The following is an 18,578-nucleotide window of genomic DNA, read 5'->3' as shown; positions in this document are numbered from 1 at the left end:
AGGAAAATGTTGTATCACTGTGGAAGACTAAGCTTAGTGCAAATATATTCCGTTTTGGAACGAGACTTCAGAAGTCTAGTAAGAATAGGAGAAATGAAAGGAAATCATTTGGCTGAAATCACTAGTAATTACTCTTAAAATAGAAAAGTTACTTTAGTCTTGAAGTCACTAGGAATTAGTGGATCTCAGTAACTACTACTAAATTCTTAGTCTAGTTATAACTTATAATGGAAGTATACAAAGCGTGGCTTATTAATAGTTATGTTATTTGCTTATTTATCCTCGGTAGTCATCCTCTAGTTGGTTAAATAAATTTTATCTTTAAAATAAAAATAAAATGTTATTCTGTCCGAATCTGGATTTTTTCATTTTGGCTTAAAAATAGACCTAATTAAAACATATTCTTAAATTATTCCTTTATTATGAATTTGGTTAACGAGAATGATACAATTACAATCACCTAGAATAAGTAATTATACGGGTTGTAAGACCCATTTTTTTTAAAGCTTTAACATATTCCTGAAAGAAAAAGATATTTTTGTGATGCACATACTTGCGGTTAGAAAGTGATTTTTTAGGTGATTTGTAAAGCTTATGAAAATGCATAAATTTCCAAAAGCACCCGGACAAAATAATAAGGTTATATTTTGGCTAAATGGTTTAATATGAGATTTTATAAAATAAAGAACCTACATATGGGGATACTTTTTATTCCTAGTTTAATTGGGGGCCATAACTTCTAATTGGGGGCCATGCATTACGGGACAAAAAAGGTCACCCAATCCTAATTTGGGTCACCCCTTAAAAAAATATTTTCTAAATGGCAAAACTGTCCTTATATGATTAGTATTAGGAATTAATTAGTTTGATTAGTGTGGTAAGTGTATTTAGATTAAAATCTGATTTTAGGAAAAAAAATTTGTGGAAAATGTGTGTTATGTGTTTTATGTGTTGAGAAGAAGAGGAGGAGTTTTGAGAGGAAAACCTAGGGTTTTTACAAATGAGTGATTCAAGTGGAGGGAATGAGATTGGTGAAGCTTCAAATAACAACAATGATTGTGTTGATGGTAAGATTGTCTCAACTAATGATATGGGTTGGATGTTTGATGAGGAGATGTTGATAGAGGAAGGCATGAACAATGGTTGGAATGAAGATCCCATTGCTCAAGATGAAGGAACCGACAGTCAAAATGAGGAACCCCAAGCTCAAAACAATCAGGTAAACATCTTATACCCTTCGATTTGTCTGTTTGTTTCTTCAAGTGGTCGAATCATCCACACTATGGAACAACTCAGGGAAAGGGTCGTCAAAGTCGGGGGATGTATACCCAAACGACTCTCCGAGGTCGTCAGTATATTGACACTACCAATAACGACACAAACCTGCCACTTTTCCCGGTTATGAAAAATCGTTAGGGTAGTGCGCTAAACATTGACGACCCTTTTTAACTAGGTCACTTAGAGTCGTTTTGTTGTTTTATTTACACATAGACGACTCTAAAACCAAAACTCTCTGTAAAAAGTAACACTTAGGGTCGTCATACATGTAGTCATATGAAATGACGATCCTAGCTATCAATTACTAATTTATTTTAGAGTCGTTAGTTTGATTAGTTATATAAAGTAACGACCCTTGCACTAGATTCTCATAATTTTTGATTTCATAGAATCATTTCATTGAATCGTAAAAGGCATAATCTCGCATAGCGTTGCATTGAAGGAAATGAAATACAATAGATAATAAAGGTGCACTTATACACTTAATCATATATGGCGTAGTTATATCTAGTGCCTTCCAAGATAAAGTAGCAATCATGGAGCTCAAACTTTTCCCCACGAAGCTCCTCATAATAGCGATACGCCTTCCCCAACTGAAAATACAAATATACTTAGTTAGTATCGATCAAAGCTTTTTATAAGTTTTACCTCTTGTTCAAATACTTACTCTTACAACACTCAGCATATCCGGAAAGACTTCCCTAACAGCCTTAAGTTCTCTTTTCAAAACATCACACTCGAATTGTATCTTCTGGAAGCGTTCCTTGACTTGTTTCAAAGACCTTGAGTTGCAATTTCCGTCCAACGCCACAAAAACAATGAATACACGGTTCCACCAAGCATCCGATGTTTCATCAATGTCCTTGTCTAGATTTTCAAAGCGGTTAGTGACTGTTTTCCAAGCTCTTGTAATGGCACAATTCTCTTATTAGTTTTTGGAGTCATGATGTTTCTCTTTTGTTTTGCTCTTAAATGGTAATTAAATGAGAAGGAGAAGAGGAGGTTGATAATTAGGGTTTTGATATGGAATATGTGAGATATGGGCCTCTATATATAGAATGGAGCGACCAAACTTCCTCAACCACATTTGGTTGAGTTAAGTTCAAAACTAAATGCAACCACTAACATGAATCGTTAATCCGTAAAGATTAAAACCAAACGACTCTTCATATGTACCAGAGAACGACTCTTAGAGTCGTTATTTATATGTATACAAGGTGACGATTCAAGGTGAAAAATGGGCAGAGTTGGTTATATCTATCAATGTAGAGTCGTCACTTTATAAAAAGAGTCGTCATATGTCGAGAAAAGGGTCGTTTGTCTACAGAAAATCTGGGTGACGACTTAAAGAGTCGTTCACCTGTAAATTATGACGACGACTGTCTGGGTCGTCATATTAACATCTTACAGAGTGACGACCCTATACTGATTTTTTTGTTCTTTTTCTGTGGTTGGTTGTACGGGTGAGCTCTCAACCTGAACCCCTCGAAACTGTCGGCTTGGATACCTCCCAAACATATATGACCGATTTGGTACGTTTTTATTGTTTGAGTCAATGTATATCCATACGAAAATTGTTTAATTAGTGTTTTATAATGAACGTGTTATTTGTTTAATGTAGACGTGGAAAACAAAGGCTGAGGTCAAGGAATGGATTATTTCCAAGGAAAAAGAGAATATGTGCGTAATTGTTCAAATCAAACACGTTGATTGTAAGCAAATGGAGATGGTATGCGAGAGAGCGGGGGATAAGGAAGAAAGTCACAAAGGGAAGAACTACAAGTATGTGAAGAAGACAACGAGGGTCTACAAAACTTCGTCGAAGAAGATAGAAGACTATGTTTGGGCTTTGGAACAAGTTAGGTTGATTTACCGTGGCAAAGAGACGCCGCAGGTTATATTTTCGGATAAGGATTCTGCAGTCATGAGTGTCGCTCGTCAATTTTTTCCCCTTGCTCAACATTTTCTTTGTACGTGGCACATCCAAAAGAATCTTTTTAATAATTGCAAGAATCAAATCCAAAAGATCAATCCTGCAAAGGGTAATCAACATTCCAAGGAGGAAGACGAGCGTCTTAGTAAACTTTCAAAAAAAGAGATAGCGAGAAGAGAAAAAGAAAGCGAAGGAACAATTTGATGAATAGGGGGATGTATGGGAGGATTTCTGCAAAGATTGGGACCTTTTGGCCCATTCGAAGACCGAAGTAAAGTACTATGCAAATTTTCAAAAGTTCATCGATGTTTGGAGTACGGATTATAAGAAGGTGGTCGACTATTGCCAAGATACCTGGTTGAATCCTTGGAAGGAGAAGTTTGTTTATGCATGGACCAATAAGTACAAACACTACCAAAATGAGTCCACCAGTATCGCAGAGCAGTCCCATGGACGTTTGAAATTTTTTTTTCGAGAAAACACTGGTGGGGTAGTTACTGTACAGGAAGTTATTCATGAGCATGCCCAGGATGATCTTAGCAAGATAGTGACTCAGATGGAGTATAGTAAGGACCGTTTTTTGAAGCAATACCTGGAATACAAACAATTGCTACGCGGGGTTTCGCACCAAGTGTCATGTTGGGCAATAAAGCATATGATGGATGAATTTCACAGATTTCGAGCGAAAGCTTCAAGTGGAAAAGTGATAAACAGTAATTGTACAACTGAGACGTGGCTTGGCCTCCCGTGTAGACATAAGCTTGGTGGTTACAAGTCGCTCATTCCTATTGAAGATATCGATCCTTTTTGGAAGCAACTTCTATCATGCTTCAAAGTTACAAACGTATAACATTCCTCGTTTAATTTCAGCTGGAACGTTTCGATGGGTTATGGATAATACGTAATGGGGAAACTAAGTTCCATTCACCATAAAGAATATACAATTGTATCGTCGAGCGAGAAGGTTCATTGACGAACAATTGATGCATCAACTTCAAGAATACCCATATTAACTCTTATGTAATACGAGATAGATGTAATGTTATTTTCCTAATGAAATCAAAATCCTTTCTAGTTTCAAAATGAGAGTCGTCACAGGTATCCATAGCAGAGTAACGACTCCTAAATCCAACAAACAGTCGTCATTGACATGAAAAAGCTAACGACTCTATCCAAATAAATTCAAACCTCCTGGATATATTTTGTTAACCAAGGGTCGTCATTGATTTCATTATAAACACTGACGACTCTATCCAGAAATATTCTTTCCATCTCCTGGATGTTTTGGGAAAAATGGTCGTTAGATCTCTATTTGAGGATATTAACGACTCTGTGTGTTGAAGTGATAAATACAATTAGGGTCGTCAAAGTACTATAAGACGAAGATGACGACCCTTGGTATGAGGAAGGGAAATGTTTTCTGCATTGGAGTACTACATGGTTCTAACGAGCATACTTGAAAACATAGTATTTTCAACAAACACAGGAGTTACCAAACATAAAGTACTCGAAACAAAGACTCCAAATCAAATACATAAGTTGTTTCAACACACACTTAAGTTCAATTCATAAAGTAAAATTAACATAAGTTAAAGTCGACCATCTCGACCTCGACCACCACCTTACTGCCTCCCTGACCTGCTAACTCTCCGGCTTTTCTTAGGAGGAGCACCCTATGGGGAACCAGCATCTTCTCTAGTAATTTCTTGTACCTCATAGGGATGTTCATCATGATGTTGGCTACTTTGGCCATGCTCAGCAACTTCTTGTGCTCTTTGGCTACGTGATTTCCGGCTCCTCTTACCTTCCTTAGCCAGCTCCTTGAACATTTTCTTTGCATTGGGATTTTCAATGTGCGTGCAGTAATCAGCGTACCGACGTTGCTTCGCAGGATCCATCACTTCCCCTTTTTCAGCCGAGCAACAAAAAGCCTTGACAAGAAGCTTCATTCGCTCCCTCTATATGCATTCAAAAACAATTTCACATTAACTCTCTTATATGTAGATGAATAACACAATTAGAAAATTAAATACTCACCACTAGTGTCAGAATGGAAGTAGCATCTCTACTGTTGACTTGAGAAGAAGAAGAGGTGGATGCTCTGTTGGTCCTCCTACCCGGAGTCGGATCTACCCATATCACCCTACCATGGGAGAAGCCTTCATACCATTCGACGTAATCCGGTGTTGACTCATGATCTTCATCCGCATGCACCCACCATGAGATGTCTACAAGCCTAGAGTGTCTATCATTCCAATGCTTGACATCAACTTCAGGTTCATAAGCCACCTTTATACCCGCTTCGTCAGCCTCGCACTTTTCCAACTTGTGCTTGAACGGAGGTACATAATCCTCATCGGGTGAATCTTGAATAAAACCAAGTTGACGCATGATTCTTATCGGATTGTACATTGAAAAACCGTTAGGGTGAAACAAAGGGCCATGGTAATACACAACATCTTCTATTGCGCCAACTCTATTATTCTTGTACGGATTGAAGACTACCTCTTTAGACGTGATGTTTTCAAGTTTCTGACGCATTTGTATCAACGCATCAGTTTGTTCCCTATCTTGAGAACCAGTGAACAAGTATTTGGTTCCCGTTGGAATGCCTTTGCTCCAATTTGGGTTGAGTTCCACATCTTCATTATCTTTGATAAGTGTTGGGAATTGATCATAAATCCACACCTATAGCAACCAATGAAATAAACATAAATAATTCAATTTTTTAAATGTACAAAAATAAGAAAACTTTCATCAATCCAAATACCTGGATTAGAGCCAAATTCCCATTAATTTGAGAAGTTAGTTTGCGAGATCCCTGAGAAAGCTGACCATTCAGGTGTGCAATTATGGCAGTCCCCCAAGAGTACTTGCTCACATCTTCCAAGGGATCCAAAAGCTGAAGAAGGTTGGCGCTCACCCGGTTACCTTTGATGTCAGGAAATATAACCGACGCAAGGACATACAACAAATACCCAGCCGCCGCATAGCGACATTCCATATCAGAGAGACCTCCTTCTTTTTCCTTCTTTTCTGTCCCAGAAAACATGTTCCTAATATCTACAAGTTTGAACTCTTTCTTCGGGTACTTAGGTCCCTTCTCGAAAAGCCCATTAGTCTTCTCGGAATCCCAGCCAAACAAGTTCTTGGTCCATGTATAGATGTCTTCCCAACTAGGCCTTCTCTTGAACTTCTCACCGGTTGATTTGCCTTCGACCTGCACCCTAATATCTGTTCTGCGTCATCAGGAGTTATCGCCATCTCACCAAAAGGAAGTTGGAATGTGTCGACTTCAGCGTGATACCTTTCACAGAAACTAGATACTGCGACCTTGTCATACGCAATCACAGAGTTCACAACGCATTGTACAAACCTGAGTTTTCAACCAAATCTCTAACTCTTGCACATTCACCTTCTAGCGGCCACAACTCCATTTTCTTGAAAGAAGATTGGTGCCGGAAAAGACGTGCGCATCCTTATGATCCTACAAAACATAAACAAACACGTATTTAAAAAACAAAACATAAACAAGTTAACACCAACTAATCAAATAGCAAGCAAATTTGGGATTCTTACGATTGTCTCACTAATGCAATGAGCCCACGATCCAGGATATCCAAATAGAACTTTGCCCCCATCTCTAGGTTCTCCTCTAAGTTTACCACCTCGAAGAGGAGGCAACATCAAATGAGTAGCGGGAACGTGTCTCGCACTGGGTGCAATATCTGTTCCATCCTTCTTAACCCTCTTTACCGGCTTTTTCGCCTTTGCATTCCTTCCTCATCCTCAACAGTGGTTTTACCATCATCACCACCTTCATCCTTTTCATCATCATTACCTTCATTCTCTTCCTCTCATCATCATTATCATCACGCCATTATTACCTTTATGTTGTTCCTCCTCATTACCATCATCCTCATCATCACACTACCATTACCTTCACCCTCTTCCTCCTCTTCTTGCTCTTCTTCGTTCCTCTTCTTCTTCTTGAATCTCTTCTTCTTGTATCTCATGTTCTACACCCTGTTCCTCCTCTACTTGGTCTTCTTCTTGTTCATCTTCTTCTTCAGCACTAGTGTTAGCTGAAACAACAGGAGTGCCTGATTCTGACGAATCGGACAACTCATTACCATTGTCTCTCGGTTCGGTGATAGAAAATGATACCTCACTCGGCCTTCTTCCGCGCAATGGACCAACAAGTAAGTATTTATCGTTGCGGGGAGGTTTCTAAGGAGGAGTTATCGTGATTTCAACCTTGTCTTTCGTTTTCTTGTCACTACATTCAAAACAAGAATTTTTTTTTTATAAGACATCAACTTTATCTCTATCAGTTAAAGAGTCGTCAATGATATGCTCTAACAAACTAACGACTCTTCATTACAGAGTAACGACTGTAATTTATAAGGTAACGACTCTTTGCAAAAATTGGACAGTGAGGATGATTTTGGTCCTTAAAGGGTCGTTAAAGATTAAACTTGGGTCGTTAAACAAGTAACTGCCGACCCTATAAAACAGATGACGACTCTAGGGATTATAGATTAATGACGACTCTAGTCTAGGGATTATATACTACTGACGACTCTATCGTTTTCTCCAACAGAAGGCAGTTCAAGTTCAACCTAGAGTCGTTACGCACTAATTTGGGGTCGTCAAACTACAGTCGTCATCTTCAACCTAATATGGCGACGACTCTATTCTAGGGCACAAAAGGTCGAAGTAGCAGAACAAGGGTCGTCATATTTACACTAACAGGTTAACGATTTTTCATAGAAAAAACATGCAATGTAAGAGTCGTTAGGGTATTATTTGTTCGATACTAACGACTCTCACTCTGTAACTTCTATTTTTCAATTACCAATCTCGATTACACAATCAAAAAACAACCAAAACATCGAATAGGAGGTGGGTTTAAGTTAACGTACCCTCTAATTGGAGCCATTCCCTTTTTAAGTTTCGATTTGCTTGCTTCAGGAACTCTTCGCACGTACACCTTTGCATTCACCGTATCTACAAGATTAGGAATTTGAAGTGCTTTGCGAGCGGTTTGCTTTGTTTTAGCCATATTTGTAGAAGAAGTTAATCGTCGATTAAAGTTTTATCATCGACGATTACGCGATGAATCGGTTCGAAGAATTTTCCTCGGTGGAGGTGGAGTCGTTAATGGTGGAGGTGGAGAAGAGAAAGGGAGGAGAGGAAGATGAAGATGAAAAGAGAAACTGATTTTCTCTTTGATTTAATTAGGGTATATAGATTAGGGGCCTTAATTAGGGTAGTTAATTAGTGAAACTGATTTTCAATTAGTGAAGGGTAAAATAATATATTCATATTGCGATATTTACACCCCTAAAAATTTTGGGGGCAAACAAAATTCCATGGTCCCCAATTGTAAGTTATGACCTCCAATTAAACTAGGTTTTTATTGTAATCGATATGGTTTTTCAATGCCAGTTGTTGTAGTCATCACCGAAAAATCAAGCCGTCTGCGAAAAAACAAATCCCCTAATTTTCCCACTCAAAATAAAAAAAAAACTGTTATATAGACACGTCTGTCTATGAGTGGCCCACCATTATGCCGGTCAAGAACATTCGAGGCTTTTACTTGAGATAAACATTACTCCCATGGACAAATATGTATCGCATTCCTACTTGTACAAGTATAAGACACGTGTTGTTATCATGCTTGATGTACCATGCAAACATAGCCTACAAATAGGCTTTGTGCGATCTCTCATTTTGTATTAGAGATACCACTAAGAAAGAGTCAGCAATACAAGCCGCACCTCTTCCTCTGTCTCCTGTGTACAAAATAGACAGTGTTACTGGTTTCTTTATAATCACTATACAACTATATTAATACCAGCACCATGAGCATCTTTGATTAATTAATATACTAAAAATTCATTAATTTACAATACGTTATCAGCACGAATTGTTCGGTAATTATGGTCGATTCATTTGATCATTTGGTGGTGAACGATGATCAAAAATCATGAGTAGAGGAGATGCAACGATGCCGACGACTGGAAGAGATCATCATTTTTCTCCCCTCTATTAATTTTTGTTAATTTCTGATTTTAATCTTTATCTTTTGTATTAAGCTAATACTAATTACTTATATCTTCTCTACTATGAACAGGAGGTATTAATTTTTCCACGGGTTGATGACTGTTAGATCATACCTGTGTGAAGGACCCATTAATATACTTATCTTTTCTAAAGACAGATGCTAATAATTTTGGTAAGTATGTATTCGTCACAAAGGTAAGGATTGCGATCCCAAAAATTTGATAATTTTCATTTCCATTTAATTATGGTACTAACGGTTTTAATACTGGTAAAGTGAGAAATTATTGCATCCCTGAAGGATAGCGTAAATTTGATTTTCTCAGCCTTGATAATCTCAGGAAACTTTGAAATAGTTCCACCAGAAGATGGAACATCGTGTGGCATAATATGGGTGCAAAATGTGTGTTTCGCTAGCCCGCCGGTCCCAGAAGTGACCCGTTACAAAAGTGCTAGCCATTCCTATCGGTGGTCCCTAAGGGTGCACAGGAACCGACCTGGACCGAGGAACCGTCCCGGAACCGAGCCGATATTTGTCCCGAACCGAGGAACGGGGTACAGGTACCGGTCCATAAAATAGGAACCGAGGCTGATGAGGTACAGGTACACGGTCCTGTATAAATCCCGTACCGTCCGGACCGAAAGAACCGACCATAGTATGTGGATTATTTCTTTAGTGAGTATAAGGGCATAATCCTTTATCCTCTATTTGGTACATATATTAGATGAGAAATGTAATTACCTCTTGGATTATGTCATATGTGCAGATATGTTGCAACTGCTGTTACTTCCATTCATGAAATGAAAAAAGGGTTCAACATCGTCTTTCAATGGAAAGTTGCTGTACAGCCCCCCCCAAGGGATCACACGTCTATGAGGTAAGAAACATCTTTATTGTTTATTCTCTTCAATTGCTGAAACCTGAAACCTAATTATGTATAAACTTTTCAGTCTCACAGTTTTTGTGGCGCCCAAGGCCACCATCTTGCTTGACTGCTGAAAAGGAAGAAGAGATTGCTAAAAACCTTAAGATATACAGGAAGAAGTGATCGAGGACCAAGATGTCAATGCTCAACTGAGCGAGCAGGATAAAGAAGGAAGCTGCAAGAATCATGGGCATCTTGGATTGTGAAATGGAAAATGAGGCAGCACTTAAGAGATGGTGAGGCTAGTGCTGATGAAGAAGAAGAATATGAAGCCAAACAAGTTGAGGTCCAAGGAATTTTTGGATGTTAGGGTTCCAGATGTTTCATCCCAAGCCTGACCAATAAAATCCAAGCCAAACAAGGTACCGACTGGTACCGGTCCCAAAAGTTCAGTACCGACCTCTGGGGGTACAGGTACTCGGCCTCGGAAAGAACCGAGCCGAACCGTACCGTGTGCACCCTTAGTGGTCCCTGAAGTGACCAACTAGGTAACTTTGCCATAAACAGTGTATCCATTTGCACACTTGTAATTTAATATTTCGTTGACCTTGAAGGTGACGAAGTTGTAGATTTGTTGATATTGTATTAGTACTATATATGTTTTGATGTTTATCCTTTGTTTTAAGTTTTATTTATTTTCTTTGCTTATTTTTATAAGTAATGGATTCCCGAAGCAATCCATGAGACGTTGCCGACTCCAGAAGCAGTCCAACATGCAATTTGTGTCTCCTATAATAATCCATAAAATAGAGTCCAGAAGTGGTCTATCGAAATAGTTGGATTCCAGGAATTAACCACGAATTTTTGGGTTCCCGAAGTAGCCCATGGTTACGTAATGATTTTGTTAATGACTTATTAATGTCTGTCTCTCGTCTATCTGTGACAACAGATATGTATTCCTGAAGTGATCTATCCATTTTGAATAAACAATAGAGATATCTGTCTCAGAAACCGGAACAATAAACACGATTTTTCGAACCACTTTTATAACCTTGTAGAGGTTTTGCGAAATGTAAATTATCATTTCACGTTCGAATAGTATGATAGACGTCTGCAGAAGGCGTATATCATTCTATCAGGTTCCGGAAGAATATGTTGAGTGTTAGAATATTTGGTATTAACACCTTGAAACGATAAATGAGCATTTTTATGGAGTATTTTGTTACTTCATTTGTTTTTGTGCCAGAAGCACGTTGTAAAGAAGCGTAAGGCTCTCTATTATGGGGTGTGCCATAGGAGAATTCGAACAGTCGAATTCCACGTTGTCATTAGCCAGAAGTTTAATGACCCTTGATGTATTCATGCTCGGACATGTGTGGTTTGGACACCTAAGTTCTACTAAGATGAGTAGAACGATACAGAATGCTCATAGACATCCTTTATAGAACCGCAAGCTTCTTCCAGTAGATAAGGATGTAAATTGTGTTGTTTGTTCCCTGAGATATTTGGCTATTTAAATGGCATTGATAGAAGCATTACGGTAACTCGTTGAATCACCAATATTCCTGCATAGGATTTATGGTGGCATTTGTAGGACTTATTCACCCTACACTATGGACAAGTTTCAATACTTAGTGGTATTGATAGACACATCCGTTGGATGGTATTTTCTATATTAACACGTAATGCCATATTTTCCTAACTGTTTGTGCAAATCTTGTGGTTGCGTATCCATTTTTGGACTTTCCAGCTAAGTCCATTTATTTTGGTGGTAAATTTATAGGCTTTTGATGCTTTGCCTTCAGTTGGTATTATATCGAGCATATAGTTAGCACATGTGCGCACTCGACATGGTCTAGTTGAGTTCTTTGCTTAAGCATCTTTAGTTTATTGCTAGACCAACTATTTACCATCAATTATGTCTTGCGAAGCAACCTTACAATTTACGTGTTTGGTCCATAGCGTCACCTAGCTAATATATGTTGGTTTCGATTCATAAGACATTTAAAACCATGTGTTGGTAATGTCTTATTGAAGATGAGACTGTATTCCCGCCGTTAGGGAAGGAAGTAAGCCGTCAAAAAGGAACGGCGTGAAATGTCTCATCTCTTGTCGAGCCTGCAGCTGTTCTTGGGATATTTATTGTGTGGTTTAATTAACACCCAGAAACTATCATGAGCATAATTTCCTTCGAAAATAAGGCAATTATGGAACCAGAAGTTTTCAGAAATGAGATAGTAATATTTCCGCCATGATCAGGAAGACTAAGATGCCACCAGAAGTTGGCATGACAACCCGCCACCAGAAGTTGGCGTGACCAAGGTTGATAACATTCAATGTTCTTCCACATTAATCAGGGGGAGAAAAGTCACCACAAGAGGATGGTGCGAATTATGTTGATAACCTAAAAAGGTTCTCCCGCCTTAATGAGGGGGAGAAAGACTGCCGTTTGAAGATGGCACGTATTATGTCGAAAAATTTAAAGGCTTTCTTTTGAAGCCATGGATATGAAATGCATCACCTAAGGGTTGCAGTAAGAGATGTCGACAATCAAATAGGTTATCTGATTAAGCATTATCCTGATCAAAGATAGTTCGGATGCCACAAAAATTGGCGTGAAACATCTCATTTGTTTTTCTCACACCAAGATATTGGATGTAATTGAGGTATTGGAGATTACTCATGATTAAAACAAATAACTGCAGTAGCTCTGGGAAAATATTGTTTGTCACTTGCTTGAGGATGCAGACACGAGAAGTTGTCACAGCAGGTTAAATCATGCATCTCGCAATGAACAAGTCGTGTGTTAAAACACGCTTGAGGTCTGAATAACTGCCTCATATATGCCTCTTAAAGAAGAGTCCAATCACTTTTCTAATATGTATTGCTCTTGAAGAGAGACTACAGATAGTTCTCGTGAAGACTATCGGAATATGATCCATACTCTCTAAGCTTATACCTCATTAAAAATGAGAAAATGATAATGCCTCTGAAGTGGCGCTGGTACCAGTCTGTGAAACTTTTGTTGACTATGCATGCATTAGAGAAATGTGTGGGATTTATATAATTGTCAATTATCTATTTATAATGGTGGTTATGTACCTATTTTCAGAGGAACATCGACATTGTGATTGGTAGGCATATGATCCGTTCCCCTCAAATTAAGGTAGAGGATGGAATCTCTCGAAAAAGCGCAAAAGATCGGATCCGACTCACACCGTAAAATTGTGAGGCCTGAATGTTACAGGGTGGTGTTTGAGATAAAGCGCAGAGAGAGTACTATTATCGCTTTAAGCGCGATACAGGGTTTCCTGCTGAACCCCAGGATTGGTTCTGTAAAACTAAAGTATTCCCCTAATATTGATGCACTTTAGCGTGGTAGTCCTTGAAGGACTCTGATTGCATCTTGCTACGACTTATGATTGGTGATTATATTTGAATCTTTGAAGGATTCGATTTTCTGAATCAGGCAGCCACCCGACTTTGTGAACCACGTCAGGCTTGAAATTTAGTCATAATCACCATCTTGAAAAGGATAAATTTATGAACAATTCTTTGTGTACTTCATGTTCTTGATATAATGTTAAAATTCGGATGAAACGATGATATCATTTTTGGCTTTTAAAAAGAGCCCTTGGTAGCGCTAAAATCCACGCTTGAACTGAATTTTGAGATCTCGTCGAAATTGAAATATTTCTCGGCCAGAAGTTCGAGAATATGCTAGCACAGACTAGAATACCTAACTTTTGATACCGGTAATACTTATTGTGCTACTAAAATTAACACCATTACTATGTGATTCCCCAAAATGGGAAGTGATCGATCTATCTGATACGTATGTCGAAGTAATATTTTATGGTACAGAAGTACAATATATGAATATAATGCATGCATTATCTTGTTGTGTTCTAACTATTGTTTTGCAGGTTACACTTTTAGAGGCTGAAATTGATTCTACGGTATTTATGAGTTTACAAAAGGCCTTTCATTGTTATGCCTGAAGTTAAAGCGGAAAACTGAATTTGGTGTGCAATGGGCGGAGGATTTAAATGCGAGGTGTACAATGGCGATTGATCACCCGACGCAAAATCTGGCAGTCAATCCTCCATAAACTGAACTTAGTAAAGCAGTTTTTATAAAGGCTGTAAAATGTCCACACCACCAACCGCTTTAAGAAGTCATGCTTCAGGGGGAGTAAACTCGTAGAATTTTTGGCTGAGCTTAAACGCGCTGTACTCTTTTTCCTTCATCAAGGTTTTGTCCCGAAGGGTTTTTCTTGTCAAGGTTTTAACGAGGCAGCATATGCGTATCCAGCACTTTCATTGGGCGGCGTCCATTGTACTCTTTTCCTTTGGTCTGGTTTTGTCCCACGTGGTTTTCCAGACGAGGTTTTTAACAAGGCAACATGCTCTTCGATGTCGGCAGTATTCTGAATTTTGGTGGTCAGGTTTTGTCCCAAGCGATTTTCCTGGCACAGGCGTTCAGGTTTTGTCCCCAAGTGGTTTTCCTGACGCAGGCGTTCAGGTTTTGTCCCAAGTGGTTTTCCTAACGCAATTTTTTGATGGTGGAAGTATTTCTCGGCGCTAAGGTTTTATCCCAAGTGGTTTTCCTGGCGTAAATCTTGTCAAAGAAAATGTTTTGTGGTGGCGACCACCCTCTTTCTAAGCTCAGGTTTTTCCAAAATGGTTTTTCTGATACAGTTTCAACAACGGGAGAAAATTCATAACGACTGGAGAAAATGTGTGACTACCATCATCACTTTAAAGCTACCGATGTTGTACTCCTTTTTGTTCGACTAGTTTTTATCTCAGTTGGATTTTTGCTGGCAAGGTTTTGACGAGGCAACAAATTTTACTCGAGTTCTGTCCTATCAGTTTTTACCAGCAAAGGTTTAACAAGTTATGGTGGTCCAAGGGGGAGTGTTATATAGACACGTCTGTCTATGAGTGGCCCACCATTATGCCGGTCAAGAACATTCGAGGCTTTTGCTTGAGATAAACATTACTCCCATGGACAAATATTTGTCGCATTCCTATTTGTATAAGTATAGGACACGTGTTGTTATCATGCTTGCTATACCATGCAAACATAGCCTACAGATAGGCTTCGTGCGATCTCTCATTTTGTATTAGAGATACCACTAAGAAAGAGTCAGCAATACAAGCCGCACCTCTTCCTCTGTCTCCTGTCTACAAAATAGATAGTGTTACTGGTTTCTTTATAATCAGTATACAACTATATTAATACCAGCACCATGAGCATCTTTGATTAATTAATATACTAAAAATTCATTAATTTACAAAAAATCATTTTTTTTAATTGGATAATAAAATTGATATTGACACGAATACTATAGATGTGGAAAAAGTGTGTTAGATGAGTCGCCACATTCCAGTTGTCGGTAATCTTTCTGTTGGTGCAAAAACGTTTACTTCAAAGGCTTTGATATGTGTATAGGTGGATTGAATCTCCACCGTAGACAAGGCACACCACATAGATACCGACTGTATGATTGTTTTCAAAAACTAGCCGTTGATTGTACTTTCAGTCGGACTTGCAGGTGTACTGCTCCTCATTATAGACACAAGTCAGAAAATAATCGAAAGCTGAATAATAATGTGGATCATTTTTAAAACAAAAGGGGTCTTCGCCGTACACATAAAAAGAGACTTAACGAAATGTAATTTTGAAAAATCAACAATAAAAGATAATATTCGGTAGATTTATCATCATCTTGGATGCCGATTGTACATCCACAATTCTATTAGTTTGTACCATGTGATTATAACAGCGGGGGCATGGTGGAAGAAACATAAACGGATTGAATCTATCCATCACCTAAAGGATGCTGAGCTGAGCTTGATAATGATAATTCGAGCATTTCCATCTTCGTCATTCCTCAAGAGATGTCGTTATTGTTGGAGAAAAATGAGTTTTAATAAAAATGTTTTGGTCTTAGTGTGGTTGATCTAGTGACTTATGGGTCCAAGGATACTTGCTCATCTTATGAGTGAATGAATCTCTCTGTTTTTTTTTTTTTGTGAATAATGTATTTCATTAAAAATAAATGAAACTTCTATTGTATTGTCGACTCACTTTGAGTCTTAGTTTTTAATGAAATACATTATTCACAAAAAAAAAAACTACACAATACATACTAATTGGGAAATAAGACACACAAATTAACTAATAAATGTAACTAGCACCAACAGGAAAAAAAATCAGAAAATAAAAATTGATATAATAGAACAGATGACAAGGAGCGGAGAATTATGGACAACACAACTTAAGCAGAAATGCAAACTAACCTATCTAGCATTTTAGAGATCACGTCACCAAAAATTACTTTGGTCCTAAGATTCATAGAAAATCCTAGCTAGTGGACTTGAAATGTTGTCATCAATATTACAGAAAATAAAATCCGTAAAATCTAGATAAAAAACGGAGAAAAGGGCCCCGTGTAGCCAACCAACACCAATTGAGGAAAAGGCCTGTCTCTTGCTTTTGCAGACCGAAGATGAGCTCGAAATCAAACACCCCACTCAAAAAAATTCCAAACCTTGCAACACCAACTATAAAAGAGGATTAAAGAAAGCTAAAGTGAAGGAAAAAGATAGAAGCAATTTAAGAAAAGAAGGTATTGAAGTAGGACTTTCCTGGGGTTGTTATAGGATTAACGGAGTTGGGTCTATTAACGGGATTTATATATATATATATATATATGATTAAATTGAAATAAAATAAACAGAAAAACCCAAAAATATTTGCAGAGAAAATCAAAGTAAAAAACCTACCAACATAGAGAACTAAATGAAAAAATCCGATGGATCAAGAGAAGAGAAAATGATTGAGATGAAATCCAAAAATCCTAAGAGGAGAACATAATGATCCAACAAACCTACAAAACAACAGTTTCAAAATCAAGACAACAAAGATGGATCCATTACTAAAAAAATATAACAAAGCTATAAGACCTTAAAAGGAAACAGTCCCAGAAGAAGACTATCCAAGATTAATCAACCATCCCAGTTCCAGGAAATTTTAACAAAACTAATTGATTAAAAAAAGAAGATATTATTAATTAGAGAATAAGAGAAGACGAGGAAGAAGGAAACAACTTATAAAAAAACCTCAACCTTCAGTATTTTAAAGATTTGATACTTAAATTACCTTTTTTTAAAATTACCATATTTCTCCGGCACAAAAACGGGAAGATCCAAGAAAGGAAACAGTAACTCATTGGTTAAAGAGGAAAAGCAAAGATTAGAGAATCAAAGAGAAAGAAGAAATGAAGACAGACTTTTTAAAGATCTGGAAACAGGGAAGAGTAATCTTGGTATTCTTATCTAAAACCATAAGAAATTCATTTTAGAATTTAGAGAAACACCCAACGAATAGGGAGAGAAGGGGTTTCCTTCAAAAGCTTTTAGCAGAGTCAAATTTTTTTTCCTCCTCAGGAATTAAAATAAGAGCACATAATTACTAATTAAAGAGAGAAAGATCAAGTCAAAAGAGAACATTTAACCAGAAAAAGAGAGAAACGTAGAAGAAACAAAGATCAAGACCGAGGAGAAGAAAAAACTTCAGACCCAGAAGAAGAAAAAGGTTGAGAAAAGATGAAAATAATCCAGACCCAACAGAAGAATCAAAGCAAAGGGAGAAACAAGAACTGATACAACAGATCCAAAGGAGAAGAAGAACCTGAATCACCGAGAATCCAAAGCAAAAGGAGGAAGAAGGATAAGAATCAATAGATCCATAACTAAGGAGGAGGAAGAACCTGATTCAACAGAGAGAGGAGAAAATAAAGATCTAAAAACAACCAAATATTCAGAGATGAAAGAAAAATTAAAATAAATGGATCCCAGAAAACTAAGAAAAAAGGAAAAAGAAATAGTAATCTGTTATCAAAACATATGAATTAATCATCTTGATTAAAGTTGATCTCGAAAACCATCCTCTAACTTATGATCCTGATAATCCCCCAAGCTTATCCTAAGAAAATTACTCCATAATCAGAAAGGAGAAAAAAGCTTGGAGAGAGGAGAGAGAGGAACTTGAATGAATCTCTCTTTAGTCTCACATTGGGTATAAAAGAGAAGGAGCTCCACTATATAAACATATTCTTATGGATATGTTGTAAAACAATGTGGGTAGAGGGGTGGGCAAAAATACATATTTTTACCCATGTGATATGCGCGTAAGCCATGCACCAAGTCCCTTTTCTACACGGATTTAATTTTTGGCGAGTTTCTTTAGGATATTAATTCCAAAAATATTTTCTAAAGAGTTTTATTTATGGGTAAATTCTTTTTACTTGTTTTTGAAGAAAACCAAAACCTAACTTGATTTGCAAGTATTTCATCCTATAAATAAAAATCGAAATTTTGTTTACATAAACACCGAAAATTCTTCTTTTATTCTAGGGTTTCTCC

At 37.6% G+C, this 18,578-nt stretch overlaps 1 long non-coding RNA gene across 1 annotated transcript; it reads right to left on the bottom strand.

Annotated features, from left to right (window-relative positions):
* Positions 1-16,354: 16,354 nt before the first annotated feature.
* On the bottom strand, positions 16,355-18,213 carry LOC113343386. Its single transcript, XR_003357219.1, has 2 exons — positions 17,314-18,213; positions 16,355-17,041 (listed from the first exon to the last, which is right to left on the bottom strand). It is a non-coding gene; the product is annotated as an uncharacterized LOC113343386 (long non-coding RNA).
* Positions 18,214-18,578: the final 365 nt, after the last annotated feature.

The sequence above is a fragment of the Papaver somniferum genome, unplaced genomic scaffold, assembly GCF_003573695.1.
Source record: "Papaver somniferum cultivar HN1 unplaced genomic scaffold, ASM357369v1 unplaced-scaffold_57, whole genome shotgun sequence".
Taxonomy (NCBI): domain Eukaryota; kingdom Viridiplantae; phylum Streptophyta; class Magnoliopsida; order Ranunculales; family Papaveraceae; genus Papaver; species Papaver somniferum.
Note: the sequence above shows the minus strand (reverse complement) of the source record. Positions and strands in the feature narration are given on the sequence as shown.